Raw genomic sequence first — 8,788 nt, 5'->3', positions numbered from 1 at the left:
AATGATGGATGGAGTCAAAACACCTTAGGTGTCATGGCACCTGTACTTGTTGTTTCCTCATGAACTTGTCTTCTTCTTCTGAATCATGCAGGGGTATGGGAACCCTCAAAGGAATTCCCATCCTCACCACTTTGTATGGTGTGAGTTAAATGGCAGCAGAAAACAAGAATAATGAAGGAGAGTATTGGCAGAAAAAAATCTAAAAAATACAAAAATGGCAGACAACCGAGCAAAAGCAACTGATGCATCGAGCAAAATGCAACAAAGTGTAATTGCAAATGTAAAAATAAAATTTTACCAGCAACTCAAAATGTGGGCTTTGAAAATTCAAATGGAGGGCCGGGACGGTCACCAGGGAGCAGGTGGGCCGGGAGTGGGGAAGGAGGGCCGGGATGGGGCGGGAGGGTCACGAAGGGGCAGGATGGCTGAAAAGCAAAGTGATATTTGAATTTTCAACAAACCTACTGTACCATCGCTGCCCCAAAAGTAACTCAACAGTCATTTCTCATGTGAAGCCCCTCACCCCAGTTCACAGGGGCTGACCCAGTTCAGAAACATTGGCCGGAATTTTTACTAGCAGCAGCGAGTGGGTTTGGGAGTGGGTGTGCAGTAAAAAGTGCTGAAATTTGGAGCCTGTGATGGCCTCACCAAAGACTGCTCCTCCTGCACCTGTGCAGGGGCAGACTCGGCCATCGGGACACGAGGTAGCTTGTGGGGCACTGACTGGGGGTTGGGGGGTGCAATGGGTGAGAAGTGAAAGCGCTTTGAGCAGAGTCCCCACTTCCATGTCCCCAATCGCCATCATCCCGCTCATGGCCCTCCCACACTTCCCTGCTAGCAATGAGCTGGAGAACACCTTGCTGCACATCAGTGGGGTGATGAACAGCCAAGGCTAGGTTTTGATCCATCCTAGTTAAGGTGGCATTCAGAGTTTGCAAGCTATTGGTGAGGGCAAGCATGCACTTCTTTGACTGCCATGTTTGAAGCTCCAGGCAGGTGGATGAACACATCATAGCTAAGGCCTACGACATCATGCCACTCATGCTTGAGATGGACTCGTCCATTCTCTCTGCAAGTGTGCACATCGCGTCAGGAAATCCTGCCAAAGCCTCATGCATTTCTTGCTTTTCCTCCAGAATCAACCTCTTTGTCGATGGCCCCCAAGATTCAGCATCTCCGTCCAGCTGAGCAGAGCTTGGAGTGTCCTGCATCCTCTGACGAGGACTCCCCACTGCTGTCCCTGTCTGCACTATATGCTCTTTCTCACATGTGATCTGTGAGACACCAGGTGACAACACAACTATCTGTCTTGATGGTCCCACCAACGTGTGTATATCTGCACTAGTGCACAGTGTGCATGCATCCTGTGACGGTGCACCCTCAGAGTTAGCGACCTCCTCTGCAGAGTCTCGATCCTCCTCCAGTTCCACTGCCTGTTAGACACTTGATGGGCCTGTGGGAGATTAAAAACATGAATTAGAACTGTCATGGTAAGAATGTTTCGAGTGAACATTATGCACGTCACTGGCATCTGGCTGCTGACATCAAGTCAACATAAGTGATTGTTGTATGCCATGTGGCTGTGTGATATTTAATTCTGCTACCAGGTAGTTGGGAGCTCCCCGTCTCTACATCTCCCACCGCCATGAACGGCGACACTCCACTTATCTCGAATGTCTCTTCCTCTGCTGCAGTCAGCGTGGCGATGACTGGAGGTTCACCTCCGGTTCACTGCCTCTCCCAGGTGTTCTGTGCTCTCTTCTCCTGCAAGGAGGGAAACAAAAGACCTTTGAGTGAGAGTCATGGAATGAGTGGAATGGATGGATGGACAATATCTGTTGAGGGTGACTACAAGGGAGAGGTGTGACATTGCATGAACATGAGGATGAATGTCAGTGGTGGATGGTCAGATGGGGATGTGAGGAAGTGCATAGACAGGGAGGGATGGGTGCATCTGCAAGGTACGTTGGTGTGAGGACTGATGTGCTGGAGTCGGCTTGAGAAGGCAGAGTGAGGGAATTGGGTTGACAGGCACATCAGGATGTAGTTGCCCTCATGAGGTCATTAAATCTCTTCTTGCATTGTATCCAGGAGCGTGCCACCACACTCCTGCTGCTCACCTCTTCCGCTCACCTCTTCCGCTATCTCCAGCCATTCGTAATTGAGGTTTGCTTCTTCCTCCCATTAGAAGGGAATAAAACCTCCCTGCAGGCCCTAACACCTCGCAGCAGGAGGTCCAGGGAGGCATCACTGAAGCGAGGGGCAGCTTTGGAATGTTGAGAATCCATTTATCTCTGCAACCAATCTTTCTCCCACCTCCACAAGCCTTCAACTGTCATCTTTGCAGTGTTCCTTTAAATACCTCAGCTGAAATAGATCCATGCGTGATGTCATTATGTCCGCTAGCGTTAATTGGTTGGGAAACCCAGAAGTCAGATGTAAATGCAGTGGCTTCTTTAAAAACGCACTGCTGAAACATCCGGGTTCCCCACGCACTCCAGGCCTCCCCCGCTGTCAGTGTGCCAGACAGTGAAAATTCCACCCATTGTAGCCCATCTAATTCCCCATCCTTTCTCAAAGGCACTCTTACCTCCTCCAATCTGGAGCGGGAAATTCCGGCCATTGTTTTATGCGATATTTTATCAGTGCTACAGATGTACAATGACTGCATAAATAAATTTGATTTTTATTGCATGTAATTCTCACACTGCCCCAATTCTGGCTGGTTTTATGTCCGATCAGAAAATCTAGGCTATTGATTTGCTTTGTACTTTCCAGATAGTACGAATGCAAATCTGAGGTTAATCTTTATACACAAAGTCACTGGATTAAAATCTGAAAAAATGAAAAATTAATCCGTACCACCAGTCAATGAATTGGAGTTGAGTTCCCAGCTAATCCTAAAGGAAATAAGTGATAGTAGATTGAACATTACAGAAAAACAACTCTATCTAATCTTTCAGAGTTTATTACTATATGAGCATAAATGTTATGAAGTTGCCTCCCAGACACACAGCTCTGCTCCCCCGGAGTGTATATCGGGAAGTCAGGTGCAGCATGCATGCTAATTATAGGCAAGTCGTGCTAATGGTGTGTTGGGAATCCGGTCTGTATGTCAGCATTTGCTGGCAAAAAATCAGCATGGACCAAACCCTTTCCCCTCACCGTTACTGCAAAGACAGGAATTCTCACAAGAACAAGAGTTCCCAGCCACAGCATGCACTGGCTGGAATCATTTCAAGTCGCAGAATGGATTCAGGTAGGAGGGGAGAGCAGACGCTGGTAATGGTGCTTGGGGAGTGGGGGTGGAGGAGGGAGAGTGCCAGCACTAATCAAGGGGAATAGACTGCTAGCTTTAAATGAGAGATGGAAAAGGTGCCAGCACTGAGGGGGAGGAAGAGTCCCAGCAGCAACTGGAAGGGGGCGTACACTGCCAACATTATCTGAGAGGAGGGCAAAGCAGGCCATTATTAACTGGAGGGAGAGGAGGGTTTAGAAAGCCAGCACTAATAGAGGGGCAAGGGAAGGAATGTGACCATTAACTGAGGGGGCGAGGTGGTAAAAATACGACTAAACTATCAGTATGATGAAGTGAGCACCCCCAGCACAGTCCTCCCGCTGTGCATGGGATTTGCACTGCAGAACCACCAATAGATATTTAAATGAGCCAATCCTGCAGCTTCGCAGAGCATCAGTGGGCACAGATCCCAGATCAGCGTTCAAAATCCAGTCATTTGGCTCCCTGGAATTTCGGGGCCTCTCTCTTGACCAAGCTTTATCTGAGGTGGGTAAAGAAAACAGTTTGGGGCTGAAATCCCGTGAGGGTTCAACTGGTCTCACACTGTAACGCTGTGAGAGACCAGTGGAATCCCGAGGAAATGACTGAAAACAGCCATTTCCGCCGTTTCCCATCTGGCTTCACAGGTCTTCCTCCAGATGTTCAGTTGGAAGAAGGGTGGACCCCCCCCACAGAATTACAGTCCTTTATTTATTTTCTAGGATCCAATCAGAAATACTCAGTTGTTTCTCCCAAATTTCTTTCTAAATTCTTTCAATGGCGACATATTCCCCACAATAGCATAATCTATAACTCACTATAAGCAATACCGTGAGATCTGTTGGTACATAATGAGCTGATAATGCGGCCCAGTGCCATGCCACTGACCACAGGATAGTCTTGTAGCCTTGCTGGTTAATGTGGGGATAATGTGCAGCATAATTTATCAGCATTGAGTGCATCTCTCATGATTTGCAGGGAACGCCAGGGATGCTGAGAGGCTGTTTCCCCAGGCTGGAGAATCTAGAACTAGGGCGCATAGTCTCAGAATGAGGGGTCAGCCATTTAGGACTGAGATGAGGAGAATTTTTTTCACTCAGAGGGTGGTGAATCTTTGGAATTCTCTACCCCAGAGGGCTGTGGAGGCTCAGTCATTGAATATATTCAAGGCTGAGGTCAATAGACTTCTGGACTCTAAGGGTATGGGAATCGGGTGGGAGATCTTACTGAATGGCGGAGCAGGCTCGAAGGGCCATATGGCTTACTCCTGCTCCTATTTCTTATGTTCTTATGCTTGGTGAGGCACCAGCAGCTAGTGATGTGTTGCTGGCTGCCTGTTGGCTTCCCAGAATGGGCATGGGGTAGGGTGCAAAGAACATAAGAACATAAGAAATAGGAGCAGGAGTAGGCCAATCGGCCCCTCGAGCCTGCTCCGCCATTCAATAAGATCATGGCTGATCTGATCCGAGCCGCCAATCTACTATCACAGAACCATCTCCTGAATCTAACCGAATTAGACACACGAAATAGGAGCAGGATCAGGCTACACGGCCCCTGGGCCCGCTTCGCTACCCACAGGGCCATGACCGATCCGAACCTAGACTCATGTCCAAATTCCTGCCCGCTCCCCGTAACCCTTAATTCCCTTTACTTCTAGGAAACTGTCTGTTTCTGTTTTAAATTTATGTAATGATGTAGCTTCTACAGCTTTTTGGGGCAGCATATTCCATGGACCTACCACCCTCTGAGTGAAGTAGTTCCTTCTCATCTCAGTTTTGAAAGAGCAGCCCCTTATTCTAAGACTGTGCCCCCTAGTTCTAGTTTCACCCATCATCGGGAACATCTTCCCCGCATCCACCCGATCCAACCCCTTCACAATCTTATATGTTTCAATAAGATCGCCTCTCATTCTTCTGAACTCCAATGAATAGAGTCCCAATCTACTCAACCTCTCCTCATATGTCCATCCCCTCATCCCCGGGATTTACCGAGTGAACCTTCTTTGTACTGACTCGAGAGCAAGTATGTCCTTTCTTAAGTATGGGGACTGTGGGCATGGGCTGTCAGTGTGAGGTGGGGGTTGGGGGTAGACATAAGGGGCTGGATTTTGTCAATGGAGGCGACTTGGAGGCGGGACTGCTGCTTGTCGTGTCAATGTCCCGCCTCCATCCTCGCCTGACCATTCAGAGGGATTTTCCCCTGATTGAGCTTGTTAAGCCTGCCCGGTGGGCTCAGCAAGCCAATTAGGGAAGAAGTCACTGACAGATCACATCAACGTCAGACGTGCTATCTGTCAAGACATCTTGAAAGAAGAAATGACAGCGTTTGACAGCTCTGTGAAGCTTGATTCGTTTTTGTGGTGAAGACTGAAAAAACATTGTAAAAAAGTAAATTTCAGATGTCTGATGGATTGGAGGGTCCATCAGCCATTACCTGAAATTGACAAGGTGGATGTCCACTCTCCCGATCCAGCACGGCTAAAGGCTACAGAAGTAAAAAAAGGTAAGTGAACACTTTTTTAAACTTATCACTCACCTTGCATACTTACCACTCCACACTTGCACCCATCACTCACCTCTACACCTTACTTCCAGGTGCCTCCAACCGCCTCAGACCTCCTCCGCTTCTCCTCCAACCCGGCGGGGTTCTCCGAGGTTGGGAAGCCTTCATCTGTGAAGGTAAAATTGCACTAATCCCTTTTTCTGCCTGTTAAAAACCTTTCCCGCCTCCAGGAGATGGGACCCGAAGCTGCACACCCTCCTGCCTCCTGGCAAAAGGGCACAGAGGCGGGATGGGGGCGGGTTTGCCACCCGCCCCCAATTTCTCCGATTTTACATGCTGTCCCGCCTCCATGCCCGCCTCCTCGGGGCTTGGAAAATCGAGCCCAAGGTCTGTCTGAAATTTTTATTCCACACTTTAATGGCAACCTCCCTTTTGGTGTCATTATGGGGGAGGCTACCTAATTAGCATAAAAGTAAGGGGGTTCTTAACATTGGGGCAGGCCTCAGGCCTCCATGCCTACTTTTCTGGGGCACCCATGATTGTATTATCGACCCTAATGAAACACTTATTTTATTAAAATCTGTTTTGAGTACAAGCGTTTATGGGCTAGAAATTCGAACTTTTAGCGTCGGCCATTAAGGCTGGTTTTGAAGAAAAAATGGCAGCCTGCTCGCTTCCGCCCACTTCCAGCGGGAACGTGGCGGCCGCCATGTTGCGCAGGTTGGCAGTGCAGCAACGCCGAATTAACACACGCTCAGCGATTTTGGACATCACCGCTCCTCTTACCGCCCCCTCCAATGCATGCCCATGCGTGCAGCCATTGACAGCGCGTAGAGCCGGGAGAAAGTGGTAGTGAGCTATAAACCGCACAGTAAACAGCTGCTGCTATAACTGGTAACTATGGAGAACCCAGACTATGTAATTGGACCGAAACTGCTTCCAAAGAGATGCATCAAATCTCCTCCGGTCAGTCAAACATTACTGGTGGTAAATACTTTTAAAATAAAATATACAGTACTATACTACAGTTGTAAGAGTCTCAGGAAAAAAAATCAAAGCTGCATTGCCTTAAATTTTATACCTTGGGTTTTCTAGTTTAGGAGCCGATAAAATAATGGCCCAGGAATTCGGGTCGGGGGCTTCCCGTGGGTGCAAGCCCCTGACCTGCACTTACCTTGCGCGCCGGCCGTTGAGCTGTGGGCCCTCGTGGAATTGCAATCCTGGGACTCCTCCAACTGCCGGCGCGCAGTGCTTGCGTATCCCAGGGGCGCAGTTAGTTTGATGCGTCCCCTGGGATCACATGGGCCATGGAGAGCCAATGGTAGCAGGGAATGCTTCATTCATAAGTTTGACAGGGAGGGTTGTCAAACTTATAAATACTATAAGCCCCAAAACATCACTAAATCTTCAAATAAATTTTTTTTAAATCACATTTTTTAAATAAACTATAAATTACATGAAAATAACTATTTTAAACAATAATTTAAATTTTTGAAAAAATAATTTTATTTTCTGACGGGGCTAAAAATAAACTTACCTTTCTTTAAAGTATTTAAAAATAATAAACCTGTGGAAAAAATGTTTTAATTTTAATTAATTCACCACTTACCTTGTAAAAAGCAGGCCTTGCGACTGCTTTTTACATGTCTAACTTCTGGAGACTTACCCTCCCAGGAAAACCTGCAAAAAAAACGTAAGTTCAATGCGCACGCGCAGCCTCTCCTGCGCAAGCGTTCGACCTCTGAACGCCTTCTTTCAGGGGAACGGAAGTGCCGGTTTCCCGCGCATGCGCAGTGCATGCAGGAAACCGGCACTTCCATTGGGCCTACGGGTGAGTACCCCGTGCATACTCACCCGTGGGGACCCGAATTTCTGGGCCATTTAATATGAAAAGTTTTGGGGGTAGATTTTCATAAAGCTGTTGGGAAGGAGGCGGGACTTCAACTTTCGGGTTTTAGTCCCGCCTACATCGATGATTTTCCCTTGATTGACCTTGTTGAGCCTGCCCAGTGGGCTCATTAGGCCAATTAAGGGCCACCCGGCAACAGGTGACATCACAGACTGAAATTTCATCTGTCAAGAGTTCTTGACAGATGAAATATCAGTGTTTCACTGCTGTTTGAAGCTGACAAACACTGACAGTCTGACTTCTAACCTGAATCCTTCTACACAGACTCAGTTAGAACTGTCACCGGCAATGAAAGCAAAAGGCTGTCACTTTTGCAAATCGCAGCCGTTCAGCTTCCAGTTCCGGCTGAGTGATGGACTCCCGAAACCTAGAGGAAGAAAGGCTGTTAAGGTAAGTATAGGTAATTTAAACTTCTTTACACACTTTAAACACACCAAACACACTTACCTTTGCACTTATGCACCCATCACTCACCTGAACACCGACATCGCGACCCCTCCACGTCCTTCAACCCGACGGCCCGACTGCTCTAACCTGGCGTGGTTTGGAGCCATCGGGAATCCCACACGACACCCCTCAAAATAGGGATTAGGCTAAAAACTGCCTGTTAACTACCTGTTAACAGGCAGTTAATTGGCACTAATCCCTTCCCGCCTCAGGTCGGCAGGTCCCAGTGCGGGGCGGGTACCCGCCTCCTGTGAAACTTACGCGGAGGTGGGTTTTGGGTGGGATGGTGTCAGGCCCCCTGAATTTGGGATTTCCCCCCCCCACATGCCTGAAACCCCGCCTGACAGATCCAGGAAAATCTACCCCTTGAAGTCTGTTTTTAAAAGGTCAAGAATCAAGGAAGATTTAACACCATAGTCTCACCAAGAGTTCTTCAAAAGTCTGTTGTTGTTAAAAATGAAATTGAACTCTCTTCTGCATGATTTACACCAGTGAACTCGTGACCAAGAGTTCATGTTTCCCTTTTTAATAATTTATTTCAATTCACATTTACCGTGCTACTTTTAAATAAGTTACACCCAAATAACTGACTTCAATTGTCTTTCAGTTTATTGCCAAAATTCTTTAATATGATCCAGATCAAGCTGACTTTT

At 47.6% G+C, this 8,788-nt stretch overlaps 1 pseudogene; it reads right to left on the bottom strand.

Moving 5' to 3' along the window:
• Positions 1 to 1,022: 1,022 nt before the first annotated feature.
• Positions 1,023 to 6,490, bottom strand: LOC147120291 (uncharacterized; annotated as a pseudogene).
• Between the last annotated feature and the right edge of the window lie 2,298 nt (positions 6,491 to 8,788).

The sequence above is a fragment of the Somniosus microcephalus genome, chromosome 4 (assembly GCF_052327205.1).
Source record: "Somniosus microcephalus isolate GS21.2 chromosome 4, FLI_Smic_1.0, whole genome shotgun sequence".
Lineage (NCBI taxonomy): Eukaryota > Metazoa > Chordata > Chondrichthyes > Squaliformes > Somniosidae > Somniosus > Somniosus microcephalus.
This window is presented reverse-complemented; position numbering and strand designations above follow the sequence as displayed.